General features: G+C 45.6%; 1 long non-coding RNA gene across 1 annotated transcript in view; it reads right to left on the bottom strand.

The window, feature by feature from the left end:
- Nucleotides 1–2835: 2835 nt before the first annotated feature.
- The window catches only part of LOC105853892, a 126771-nt gene continuing 115877 nt past the window's right edge, over nt 2836–13729 (bottom strand). Inside the window, exon 4 of the long non-coding RNA XR_001145650.1 lies at nt 2836–3237. This is a non-coding gene — a long non-coding RNA (uncharacterized LOC105853892). The remainder of the gene's footprint in view (nt 3238–13729) is intronic.

The raw sequence follows: 13729 nt of genomic DNA, 5'->3' as shown, positions 1-13729 counted from the left end.
CCTTTGACAACGTCAGGCCTGCCAGTTTGGGGAGTAGCCCTCGTTGGCTTACCCTTATTAACTTATTCTCGTGCCCTGACTTCAGACTCACGTGATCAGAGAGAACATCAGACTCATGTGATCAGAGAGAACATTCACTGAGCTTCCTGAGAGACCGAAGCCCCTGTCTTGGGCAGGAGTCTGTAGATGGCTCTCTGGATGGGGCAGAGCACTGAGGGGCTGAGTGGTGGTGAGGAGGGGCACCTTCTCCACCCTACCATGGAAAGGTGTGAAACTGGGGCCTCAGTGCTGCAGGCTCACACCTAGTCCGAGGTTAGAGCTTCTGCTAGACTTCCCAAGCTCCTGGGTCAGGCATCCCCTCTATCATTTAAGCGAGCTCGAGTTGAGTTCCTCTGCCATTTACTGCACACATTGCTCTGGCACAATACTAAATAGATGGTTCACATTTCAGTCCAGAAGATTTGATTGCCATTTCCATGTCTTTGGAGACTTCTGACAAGAGCTTAAGGGATATAAAATATGTTTTTACCTATTGTCAAGATAGTATTTTCAATACATTAATTTAAAAAGATGGATCACGGCCCTCCCTGGTGGCGCAGCGGGTTAAAGCACTGCACTGAGAATCTAAAGCCACTTCCACATGAGTTCGATTCCCGCAGGCCCCGGAGGTGATCCACATGGCGCGGCAGACCTCTCCTGACCCGCCCGCTGCTCCCCTCAGCAGTGTACTTCGTCGATCTGCCTGTTCTGCTCCCCACTCTGTCTCTGGTGAAGCCTCTCACTGCCCCTGCGCCTCTGGCCTGTACCCCAGTTCTGTATGTATAAATAAATAAATCTTTAAAAAAAAAAAAAAAAACCACAGCACTGAGAAGCTAAAGCCACTTCAGCATGAGTTCGAATCCCGCCTGCCCCGGAGGTGACCACATGCGGTGGCAGACCTCTCCTGACCCGCCCACTGCTCCCTTCAGCAGTGTACTTCGTCGATCTGTCTGTTCTGCTCCCCACTCTGTCTCTGGTGAAGCCTCTCACTACCCCTGAGCCTCTGGCCTGTACTCCAGCTCTGTATGCACAAATAAATAAATCTTAAAAAAAAGATGGATCACTTTTAGAAGGATTTTTAGAGAAGTTTGTCCCCATCAGCTGGTCTAACCTAAGCAGGGGCGGTCAGATGATGGTGACTGAACCCCAGATTCTGCGGCAGCTATTTCATTCCCCTTGTGAGAATCAGGCAGGCCCACTGCTCACCACATTTTGGTGACTGCTCTACGTGTTGTGTGGTGACAGTGCAGAAAATGCCTTACTAGCTAACTGCAGACATCATTACAAATAGCGGTTGGCATTTGGTGTAAGTTACTGTTTGAGGAAATTTTCTTTAAATATCTAGTAAAATGATAAACAGGGTCCAACACTGAGAAAAAAATCCAAGCAATTTGCAAGATTTGATTATGTAGATGAATAAGCTTCAGTTCTTCACTGGAGGGAAGAATTGAAGTGGGGACCAGGGTACATCTTTCTAAGCTGCTTATAGGGTGCCCAGATCATGGGAATGCTGCTCAGATCCTAAGGAAACTGATGTTATTAGGACAACGGTATACACATATTTCCACTCTTCTCTAGAGGGTGAAGATCAGCAAGAACTACTAAATGATAAATCCTATGTTTCAGATTAGGATTGCACTAGCAGAAAATACCAAAATATACATACATAAAATAAACATAAGCGTTCACATACCTGCAAAAACGTCATGCAAAGCATGTTTTTTTTTTGTCTTTCTGCTCCACCATCCTAGCACTGGCTTCTACCCTCAGGGTCACAGGACAGCTGCAGTTGTTCCTGCTGTCACATCCATGTCCCAAGAATGAGGAAGGAAATATCTCTATAGCTGAGTCAGCTCCTTTTAACTAATCTTCACAGAAGCCTTACACTATTGCCTATATTTCAACTAGAATGCAGTCATGTTGCCTCAGCAAGCTGCAAAGGAATCTGGAAAATGTAGTCTTTTAGGGAACAAAATTTGTTGGATTAGTTAGGCAGTTTTACCCAAACTGAAGATAAAATTAGGGTTTTCTTGCTAAGTAAATAGAACAGAAAAAAGTTAAGGGCAAAAGAGAAATTCATTATAAAATAGTATTCAGGAAAATGCAAATTGGGTGCATGTGCATTCAGAAACATACATCAAAGTCTCTAATTTCTGAACTGTTTTCAATGAAAAGTGTCAAATAGGCCATGCCAGCTCTTAGTTTGTGACTCCTTCAATTAGAATGGCAGATACCCCAATCTTATTTTCGCAGGACAGCTACACCCCATGAGGAGTTGTCCCTGGAATATAAAGGTATCTTATGGAGATGTAATTTGGTCTCATATCTGCTCCTCTGTCTCTGTCTGCCTTTGTTTATCTTTTTTTTTTTTTTTTCCATTGTGCTGAGTCACACTTGTAGCTACAGAAGGAGGAGACTTTCTGTTCTGGTTCTGTGATCACAATCTTCTTACCTAGTTAAGCAAATGAGCAGTGAGTTGGGCCCTCCCTGGGTGGTGCAACAGGTTAGGAAGCAGCAATGCAGGCTAGCCTCAGTCACTTCAGTGTGAGTTCGATCCCTGGCCCCGGAGGTGACCCACATGGCATGACAAACCTCTCCTGACCTGTCCGCTGCTCCCCTCAGCAGTGTACTTTGTCATCTGCCTGTTCTGCTCCCCACTGTGTCTCTGGTGAATCCTCTTAATGCCCTTGAACCTCTGGCCTGTACCCCAGTTCTGTATGCATAAATAAATTAAAAAAAAAAAAGAGCAGTGAGTTGCTGGACACCAGTGCCAGATGCTTGAGGTATATTCTTTTATTTACTCACAACAATTCTGCCCAGCAGGTCCTTCCAATGTCCCTGTTTGAGGCTCAGTCCTTGGAGCAGGGCCACCAGTTCAGTGAGCATCCAGCTGCCGTGTGCTTTGCCTTAGAATGAGCACTAGATGTAGAGAGACAGGTGAAAAGCAGGGTGTAGGGAAGCCAGGATCCGCCCATCTGCTGGCACCAGAATCCTTCCAGGCCCAGCCCACACCGTGTAGTTGAGCCATCTGATCTAGAAGTGGACAAGTGGCCCAGGGCCTCTAACTGTGCCTCATACTCCGGTCCTTGAGATGGAGGCCAGGGAGCTGGTCAGTAGTGCCATTCCCAGGACTTCAGTCACCTGCACTGCTGAGCGGACTCCTTCAGGCTGAGCTGCTGGCAACCAACTCACAGCCACCTGGAGGGAGGTAAGAGGGAGTCAGCATGGCGGGAGCTGGAGCCTTGAGGCTGCAGTGTCAGGGTGTCAGGGAGGCCTTTTCACACCTCGGCCAATACACTTCACGGGCCACCTGGGCTGGGTTCCTGCTGTCACAGCCCGGATGTCCGCAGCTTTTTTACAGGTATGTCCTGCTGTTTGGAGGTTGGCGGCAGGCTTCACGTATGAACCACCTGCATTTTACCTGGTTTCCCTAACTGAATAAATCTTTGAAGAGGAGTTCCCTTTTTATGTCAGAAGTTGAAAAGAGAGGAGCTTTGAGCATCCAGACTTGGTTTTGAGGCAGCTGCTTCAGAGACAGCCGTATCCCAAGCCTCGAGAGTGGCCCCACCAAGGTCCTCCCTGGGGAAGGACTTTCTTCAGGCTGGGGATCTATCATATCCCTTTAGTACTTGGCATCGTGTGTTATGATAGTGCTGGGCAGGTTATTTTTTGGGCCTGGAAATGTTTAAATTTTTTCCATATAAATGACAGTTGCTTCTTCATTTCCCATCATTCAACTTAGGAAAGTTTTCAGATAGAGGGGGAACCGCTGTGGGGCAAGCTGCATGCATACTCACTTTCACACCAAGGGGGGCCTGGCTACAAGGAAAGGGGGGTGGCAGAGGAGGATTTAAAGTGTGCAGATGGGAAATTAAACAAACAGAAGTAGTGTGTTTTCTAAAGTGAGGGGCATTTTCTCTGTGTTTTACATACACAGATGACAAAGGAGCCCTTTGGGCATATTTCCTGGCCAGGGATTTGAGCCTATGCTTGATGCAGCTCTCATTTAAAACATCTCTGCTTTGGGGTGGGGGTGGAGGGGGTCCCAAGGAGGGGAATGCAAGTCAACTTCTGAGAGGGGGTGAAGTGGCATTTTGAGTTAATGGGGGAAAGATAGGTCATTCAGAAATAGTACTAGACAACAGTACTAGAAACAAAATAAAAAGTGAATAAACACTTCAATTGTATATTATCTAAATGAAATCACAGAGATTTAGTATTAAAATATAAAATAAAACAAAACCATAAAGGTATTAACAGGAATTCATAGTATATTTTCACTTGAGAGGGATAAAATATCTTTCTAGCATAGACATAAAGTACAGAACAAAGTTGGGGGAAAAAAACTAATAAAAATAACCACATACTCTATTTTTTTTTCTCTTTATGGCTAAACTTCCTATAAACGACCTCAAAAGGCAAGTGTCAAACTAGGAAAAACTTTTTTTTTTTTTAAGATTTATTTATTTATTCATACAGAACTGGGGTACAGGCCAGAGATGTGGAGGGTGAGAAGATTCACCAGACACAGAGTGGGGAGCAGGACAGGAAGATCAACGAAGTACACTGCTGAGGGGAGCAGCGGGCAGATCAGGAGAGGTCTGCCGCGCCATGTGGATCTCCTCCGGGGCAGGCGGGGATCGAACTCATGCGGAAGTGGCTTAAGCTTCCTGGTGCTGTGCTTTAACCCGCTGCGCCACCAGGGAGGGCCAGTAAAAACTATTTTAGTTTTTACAAATATGGCTAATATGCACAGACTCCAAAAGATCAACAGACCAACAATCAAACAGAAAAATGGAAAACGTGTGAATCAACGAGGCATTTGAATAAATGCACATCATTCAGGAAAAGAGAAATGCAATTTAAATTTGCATTTTTCATCTTTCTGATAGTCGTGTTTGATCATATACCATGTTCAAAACGTGTTTGGAAACAGGTGCTCCTGTGTATCCTAGTAACTTGTAAAATAACTGGTACATTTTTGAGGGGGTATTTGGCAATATCAACCAAAACACCTGTCCTTTTACCTAGGAGTCCTGCCTCTAAGAATTCGTGTACAGATCTGTTCACACACGTATGAGCTGTGTATCTAATAGTAATAAGACAGCATCGCTTGTCTTTGCCAAAGACTGGACACAATCTAAATATCCAACATTCTGCAGAGGGTTAAGTGCAAGAACAACCTGCTGCTCTTTATGTTACAAAATTAAGTTAGAGAGGACATGCAAGGAGTAGCCTGGGAAGGATCCCTAGGAGTCTAACCATGGCAGTGGTCTCTGGGGAAGGAACTAGAGGTTCTGGGGAATGTGAATGAGAGGGGGACCCCTCCCCACTAGTTTGGTTCTTTTATGTTCTGGACCATGTGCAAAGGTGAACTATTAAAAATACTTTCAATGATTTAAAAAGTAAGATAACTGGATTCTTCCTTCTCTTCAGGCACAGGCAGATGCAGCAGGCTTTTGCTCAGGCAGATGCCATCCCCTCTGCCCGCTGTCCTAGCTGTGTGCCGGGTGGGGACATGCCTCGTGCTCATTTGGCATCTCACACGTGAGGCTTTTGCAAACCCCCTGCCCCTGCTCCGAAACGTTCATCTCTGTGGTGTAAATTAATTAGTGCACACTGACTGATGAGTCCTGTAGCCTTTCAAAATCCTACTGGGGGTGGCAAGAGCGAAACATGTTTTCAACTGTAAAGAACTAAAGAGTCAGAGTTGTTCCCTCCCCTGCGTGTTCCGAGGTGTGCACCCACGGTGAGCAGGTTTACCACCACAGCACCTTGATCAGTTCCAGGGCATCTCACCTTACTTCTGCTCATGGCAGGCATCGAATAAAATCCCACAGTTTGCCTTCTTCATTCTACCTCGATGAAAAACAAACACCCACAGACACGGGGCCTGGAGAGAGGTGAGGCCACTGCGGGGTCCCCACCGCAACAGCCAGTGAGACACTGCACGGTGGCTCAGTCTCCATCCCAGCGTCACCGCCCTGGAGTTTCTGGCCATCGAGTCACAGCGGTAGTGGGTGGTAATGCCGTGCCAGGCCCCCAGTGGACTGTCTTGGCACTCGGCTCCTCGACTCTTCAAACTGGGCCCACAATCAGAACAGGATCCTTTCTTGTTCCACACAGATGGGCCTGGCAGAAGAAGCTCCCAGCTGTCACTCTGTAGAGGATGGTGTTGTCTTGGCACTCAAGGACCTGGCTGGAGGCCTGCAGATGTTAGGAATGAGTTCTCTTTGGTGAAGGCACTGAAGGCTGCTGGGCCCTCCTAGAAGACGTCCATCTCCTTCAGGCCCTCCCTCAGGCGGGTGCATGGTTCTGAGCAGAGACGAAGGAGCAATGTGACTCTTAAAACCCGCCAGATAGGCTGTTTTAAGGTGGGCTAAGGAAGTGCTGAGCAAGAAGCTGAGAGTGACTCCTCTGTGGAAAAGCCTGTCTGTGGACATTTGTATGTACACATGTGTGGGTGTGTATGATGTGAATGTGCATGTGTGCTTGCGAATGCATGCTGTGTCTACGTGTGAGCCCAGACACACGTGTGTGGTGTGTGCACACATAAGCCTGCATGCGCACCTGTGAGTGTAAGTGTGTGCGTACATGGGCATGATGGCGTGCATGTGTGACTACCAACACATGTTCATAAACATGCATGTAGTGTTGTGTGACTGTATGTACACATGTGAGAATGTGGGTAGGCATGTGTGTTCACCATGTACACATGACACCGGGCAGATAAGCTTCATCCCCTCCAGCTGCACACACCTGTTTCATGGTCTGCCTAAAATCCCCTTCCCAAACCAGACTGCTTCTCAGACTTTGTACACCAGCAAAGGCCCAGAGAAATCGGCCACCTGCCAAGCAAGTGAAAACATCTGTGATCCTGAAGTGGCAAACAGGGCCATTTCCTCAGGCAGAGACACTGCCTGGTGACACATGCAGCTGACCTGTCAGTGGACACGGAAACAGTTGTTTTTCCTGCACCTTTGATGCTTTGATGCCTGGGCATTCGTTTTGTGCCCGTTTCTCTGGCCCAGGAGAAAAAGATCTGTGGGCCCATGGTGGACAGGAAACACGACTGCCAGCACCCTGATTAAGGACAAGAAGGGGGAGGACTTTCTGCAAGGAGGAAGGAGAGACAGAGAGGTGGAGACCCCAAGGAGGGCCAAGGGACCTGGGAGGAGCTACACAGAGGGAGGGGAGACAGATGGGATTTTTCAAGAGGGCAAATGAGCACAGGTCCTTCTGCCTAAGGCTCTGTGAACTCGGAATCCTTCATATTCACCCCTGGTGAGCTCTGGGCTTGGACTGTGGCCTCAGGGAGACCATCAGGGGCTGACAGGGTCCTCTCATGATGGGGTAGAGCTTGCAGGCCAGGTGTCCAGAGAAGCTATGCCTCTACTCTGCAGGGGCCTTTGGGAAATGATCTCCCTTCCAGGAACTCTCTCTCCTGTAAAAGGCACAGTTGGGCTCCTCACTGGCAAAGTGGACTATGGAAGTGTTTATCTGAAGGGGAAGAAGCATTTGGATGCAGAAGCCAGAGTGAATTTATTTATTTATTTATTTTAAAAAAGATTTATTTATTCATTCATTCATACAGAACTGGGGTACAGGCCAGAGGTGCAGGGGCAGTGAGAGGATTCACCAAAGACAGAGCGGAGAGCAGAACAGGCACATCTGGGAGGCACACTGCTGAGGAGGGCAGCGAGCAGGCCAGGAGAGGCCCGCTGAGCCATGTGGGTCACCTCCGGGGTATAGTGGGGATCACCCATGCAGGAGGCTCTAGCCTCCTGGTGCTGTGCTTTAACCTGCTGCACCACCAGGGAGGGCCCCAGAGTGAATTTATTAAATGAGAAAATAGATGGGGACATGTGGAAACTTTTCCTCAAAACCCAAAATATTGTCACAATCACATTAGCAGGAATCGGGCTCCCAAAATATGCATGGGGGTGGAGAGCATCAGCAACCAACGGAAAGAAGGCTGAAGGGATCACCACTGGCATGCGCCTGTGAAGGTGTGTGGGTGTGTTGTGTGTGTGTGTGTTGGAGGTGAAGGGGGAACTGGAAGGAGCCTGAGTGGTATATGGAAAGTAAAAGCACGAAACACGCAGCTCAAGCAATTGTTTTTCTCCTGGAGGCTAACATTCACGGGCAGGAAGCCAACAGCCACATTAGGATAAGAAATGTAATCTGTTTATAATAAGTTCGCAAAATCATTCTCATTGGTGCCGCGCGTAGGCAGCGCACCATAACCCGCCGTGACGCTGGCCTTGGCCTGGTGTCCATGACAAGCGCACCGGCGCTAACAGGCCAGTGTTTGTAAAGCCTCGTCCTCCTGCTCGCCTCCTTTCCAATCATCCACGTCCCTCCGGGGCAGATAAACACATTCCCAAAGACGACAGCTGGAGTATCTGAGAGCCAAAGGAAGTGGCTGCTCCCTCTCTTTCTGGGGCCTCTGCTGCTACCGTAGTGAAGACTTGCGATGACCTCCCTCAGCTGGGAGGCACCCCAGAGGTCGCTCATTCCCACCAACCAGGAAGCCCGGGGCCCTGTCAGCATCCTGGAGGTTCTCAGCCCCACGAGGTGCCCCGGCTGCCGAGCAAGCTCCTGACTGTGGCGACAGCAGCTGCCCTGCCTGTAACCCACGGCTGTGCTTCCTCTCATCTAACATGTGTGCGTCTGTCGTGCGTGCTGCTGTTCAGAGCCACAGCGAAGGAAAACAACAGCGCTTGTCGGGCAGTTACTGTGAGCCTGGCTCTAAGTACTTCCCTCATTGAACTTAGAGGTTTCCTCATGCACCACTGTATTGAACCAACCAGCAACCTTCGAAGGGGGTGCATTATCACCCCACTTTGCAGATGTGGAAAGTGAAGCTTAGAGGGCCTAAACAACTTGGCTAAACTACCGATTATTAGTAGGGTTAACTACCATTATTAGAGGGGGATGGATTTGAACCCAGTTTTTTCCAATTCCAGAACCCAAGTATCTACTCATCCAAGCTCATCCTTTTCTCCCCTCCACAGGGACACTCACAAAAAGCTGCTCATTAGGAACCAGGCAGGTTCTTAGCCACGCTCCCTCTTTTTGTTCAGAAATACTCTCTAGTTTGTTTCAGGACCCCTGCTTCTGATCTCTGCCAGTACATAGCCCCGAAGGACACTCATTCCTCCTGTTCAGAAGCAAGAAAACAACAAAGGTGTCAGGATAACACAGCCCCTCCTAGAATCATGCTTTAGCTTCATGCTAACCTTGGGCAAATGATTTAGCTCTCGGTCTCCAGTTTCCTTCTGTACAGGCAGGGTATAACAGTTTAAACAAGACAAGTGCGAAAAGCTCCCAGACCAGTGCTTGTACCGGGACCAGCAGGTCTGCCCAGGGTGAGGGTGCCTACAGGCGAAAAGGTGATCTACCAAGGTGGACACGGAGGTGCATGTCCTACCATCGGGTTTCGTTCTTTCCCCAAATTCTGACATGAAGAATCCTCCACCATCAGGAGGGGGCTTGCTCAAGGACACACTAACCAGGAAGCCCCAAAACCCCATAGCATGGATGTGGCTTTCTAACTCCAGGCTAGCATTTCCTGTGGGGAAGCACCTGCAGACGTGAGCAGGGGGAGGGCAGAAGGGTTGGGGAAGCCCAGGCTGCTGCGGGGCTGAAGCCCCCTCTGCAGGAAGTGAAGGAGAAGGGCTGCTGCCAACATCTGGGGGGGAGGGGGAGGGTCGGGACAGACCTTTAATCTCAGCCTGCTCCTAGGAGTCCCAGGCAATCTGGGCTAACTGCTCCCTCTCCTAGGCTTCCAAGTGTGGGCACCATTGGTAGAGACCTGGCTGGAAACCTGAACCTCTACCCCAAGCCCAGCAGTAAGAAGGAGATGCTGTCCTCAACTGTCAACAGAGCCCAAGTGGGAAAATGGGATTTCTGCCCTCACCTTGCAAGTAATGAGGAAGCTCTCACCTCCCCTACTGGATTAATATAAGATTCTAATGCCTACTATGTCAAGGTTTCAATATAAGATCTCTCATCATACAGGAACTAGGATGATGTGACTCTGATTTTAAGCAGCCAGTTAATAAATGCTAACACCAAGATGACAGATGTTAGGAATGCGCCAAAGAGTGATGACAAATATCCTTGAAATGAATGAAAAAAAAAAAAAGTCCCAGCGAAGAAAAAAACAAACAAAAACAACATAAAGAAGAAACAAATGAAAAATTAGAAATGAAAAAACAATAACCAAAAAAATCCACCATTTTTAAAACCTCTGTGGGTGCACTTAGTACCGTAGCTGAGGAGACACAGTAAAGTGAAAGCTAGAACAATATAAAACCTCCAATGTGAAGAACAGAGAGAAGCTGGGCTAGAAAATAGGAACAGGGCCTCAGGGAGTAGGTACAAGATGCACTACATACTTAGTACTGTGACACGAGAGCTAACTCCTTAGTGTTCTGGAAGGAGAAGAGGACAAAACTGAAAAACATACTCAACAGTGACTTAAAACTTCAAAATTTTGCTGAAGATTTAAACCCACAAATTTAAGAAACTGAACAATCCTCAAACAAAATGGACCCAAAGAAATCCATGTTAAGACATGCCATAGTAAAACTTCTCAGAAAAAAAAGAGAGAAGAAAATATAGGTTGTTCTCACATAAGATTTTGTTGAACAGCATATTTTATAAAGATGAGATAAAAAGAATAACGGCACTGATGTTGATTTTATTTGCGAACCTGATTTTGTTATATCTCTTTTCATTTAAATTTGTATTTTTGGGGCCTCCCTGGTGGTGCAACAGGTTAAAAGCACAGCACTATGAAGCTAGCCACAGCTGCTTCAGCACAAGTCAATCCTCCGCCAGGGAGCTGACCCATACGGTGCAGCAGACCTCTCCTGACCTGCCCACGGCTCCCCTCAGAAGTGTACTTGGTGGGTCAACCTGTTCTGCTCCCCATTCTATCTCTGGTGAATCCTCTCACTGCCCCTGCACCTCTGGCCTGTACCCCAGTTCTGTATGCATAAATAAATACATCTTTAAAAAAATAAATGAATTTGTATTATTATAACATGGAACACCCAGTCAGAAGAAAGACACAATAAGGAAAGTCACCCATATTAGCAAAATACCTTCCTTTTCCTCTTGAGTTTTCTAAATTATGTTGGTGATTGAGGTGAAATTTTATAAGACTGGCTAATGTGACTCTAAATGTTTGTAGAAGAAATATTTGACATAATTACAAACAGGTAGAGGAAAGGAACACAAAGGGAGCTAAGCTATCTATACTTCACTCAGACTTATAAAATGATTACACTAATAAACTATGCATATCAGTAGATGCACAAAATATATCTGATAAAGCCTGCAAATATTTCAGATAAAAACTTCTAGCAAAGGGAAAACAGATGGGGCATCTATTCAAACCTTATAGCCACACTGAGCCCTCCCTGGTGGCGCAGCGGGTTAAAACACAGCACTAAGAAGCTTAAACCACTTCCGCATGAGTTCGATTCCCACCTGCCCCAGAGGTGACCACATGGTGTGGCAGACCTCTCCTGACCCGCCCGCTGCTCCCCTCAGCAGTGTACTTTGTCGATCTGCCTGTTCTGCTCCCCACTCTGTCCCTGGTGAATCCTCTCACCCTCCGCATCTCTGGCCTGAACCCCAGTTCTATATGAATAAATAAATAAATCTTTAAAAAAAAAACCGTATAGCCACAGTCATTCTTTTAAAGATTTGTTTATTTATGCATACATAAGCTATGGTGTAGGCCAGAGGTGTGGGAGGGCGAAAGAATTCACCAGAGATAGAGTAGGGAGCAGAACAGGCAGACCCACTGAAATACACTGCTTAGGAGAGCAGTGGGCAAGATAAGAGAGGTCTGCTGTGCCATGTGGGTCACCTTCCTGGCCAGGGATCAATCTCCTGCTACAATGGCTACAGATTGCTTCATAATGCTGAGATTTAACCCCTTGCACCACCAGGGATGCCCCTACAGTCATTCTTAGTGGTAAAAGAATAAACACTTTCTTCTTACAATCAGAAACTCTCATAGATTGTATCTGATATTGTACTGAAGTTTCTAACCAGTGTAAGATGGCAAGAAACAGAAATAAAAGGTATAGTTTGGATGTAGAGAACTGAGCTGTCTTCCCTCGTTTGCAGATGACATGACAATATATATAGAAAATCCATAGAACTCAGAAATTACTAAAACTAAGCAGTGACTTTAGCAACAATATAGAATATATGACTGGTGCAAAAATAATAATAATAATAAAATCAATTGTATTTCCATAGACTTGCAGTGAACAATTGGAAACTGAAAGTTTTAAATGCCATTTGAACAAAAAAATGGAAATAGTTGGGTACATCTCATAAGAGATGACACAGGAACCCCATGTTGGAAAGTATAAAGCATTGCTGAGAGAAATTGAAGAAAAATTTTGTAGAGAGACATCTTCTATATTCAAGTCAGAGATCCAATATTTCTGAGTTATAAATGCTTACCAAATTGATCTATGAATTCAAAGCAATTCTGATAAAAATCTCAACAGGGATATTTTTGGGTGAGAAATTGACAAACTGATTCCGAAACTTATAAAAATGCAAAGAATCTAGAAGAGTTAAAACAATTTTACCAAAGAAAAACAAATTTGGAGAATTAACGTTGCTTGTTTTGAAGACTTATTAAAACTACAATAATGAGGACAGTGGAGTAAAGATGAGTAAAAATATCAATGGAATTTAAGAATCAAGAGTTCAAAAGTGTCCTACTCACATATAGCCAATTGATACTTCACAAAGGTAAAAAAAAAAAATACAAAGAAAAAAAGATAACTTTTCAGCAAAGGTTGAGAGAGCACTAGAATATCCACAGGCAGAAAAAAAAAAGAAAAAAAAAAAGAGTGGACTTCAATTCACATCTTGTATCTCACCTAAAAATTAAGTCAAAGAATCATAAGTTGAAATATCAACAGCTTCAAGAAGAAAATCTTGATCTTGGTTGGGTTAAGCAAAGACTTCTTAGATACAACACTAATAGTAAACAAGAAGGAAAGAAGGGAGGGAAGAAGGGAGGAAGGGAGAAAGGGAAGGTAAGAAACACATTGATAAAAAGGACATCTTCAACATTAAAACAAAAGTCATTGTTAAGAAAGAGAAGAGAAACTATAGACAGGGAGAAAATATTTGCAAATCATATGTCTGATAACAGGCTTGTGTCCGTAAAGAACTCCCAAGATTCAGTAAGAAGCCTAGCCAATGCAATGAAAAATGGATAAAAAATATGAACAGATACATCGCCAAAGAAGACATGTGAGAGATAAAGATGTGTATGAAAAGGTGTTCATCACGATTAGTCATTAGAAAGATGCAACTCAAAGTCACAGTGAGATCTCACTCTGCACACATTAAAATGACTACAGTAAAAAGCATGGCCTTAGTAAGCGCTGGTGACTGTGGAAAGCAACTGGAACTCACACTGTAAGTGGGTTTCGAGATTAATGTGGTTGTTATTAACCAAATCTTTTCAACTCCCATTCAAAGAATCATTGTCTTTGTTTCTTCCCTGCCTAACTTCCTCTACACAAGGCCACTTAAAGCCACTTTTCCCAGTGCCACATACACAAGGCCATCTCCAGCATTAGTGAGTTTTCATTTCAAGCAAGCTGTCCTATACATAGCTTGGAAACCATCTTTCTGG

The sequence above is a fragment of the Condylura cristata genome, unplaced genomic scaffold, assembly GCF_000260355.1.
Source record: "Condylura cristata isolate star-nosed mole 26May11 unplaced genomic scaffold, ConCri1.0 scaffold00020, whole genome shotgun sequence".
Classification (NCBI taxonomy): Eukaryota; Metazoa; Chordata; class Mammalia; order Eulipotyphla; family Talpidae; genus Condylura; species Condylura cristata.
Note: the sequence above shows the minus strand (reverse complement) of the source record. Positions and strands in the feature narration are given on the sequence as shown.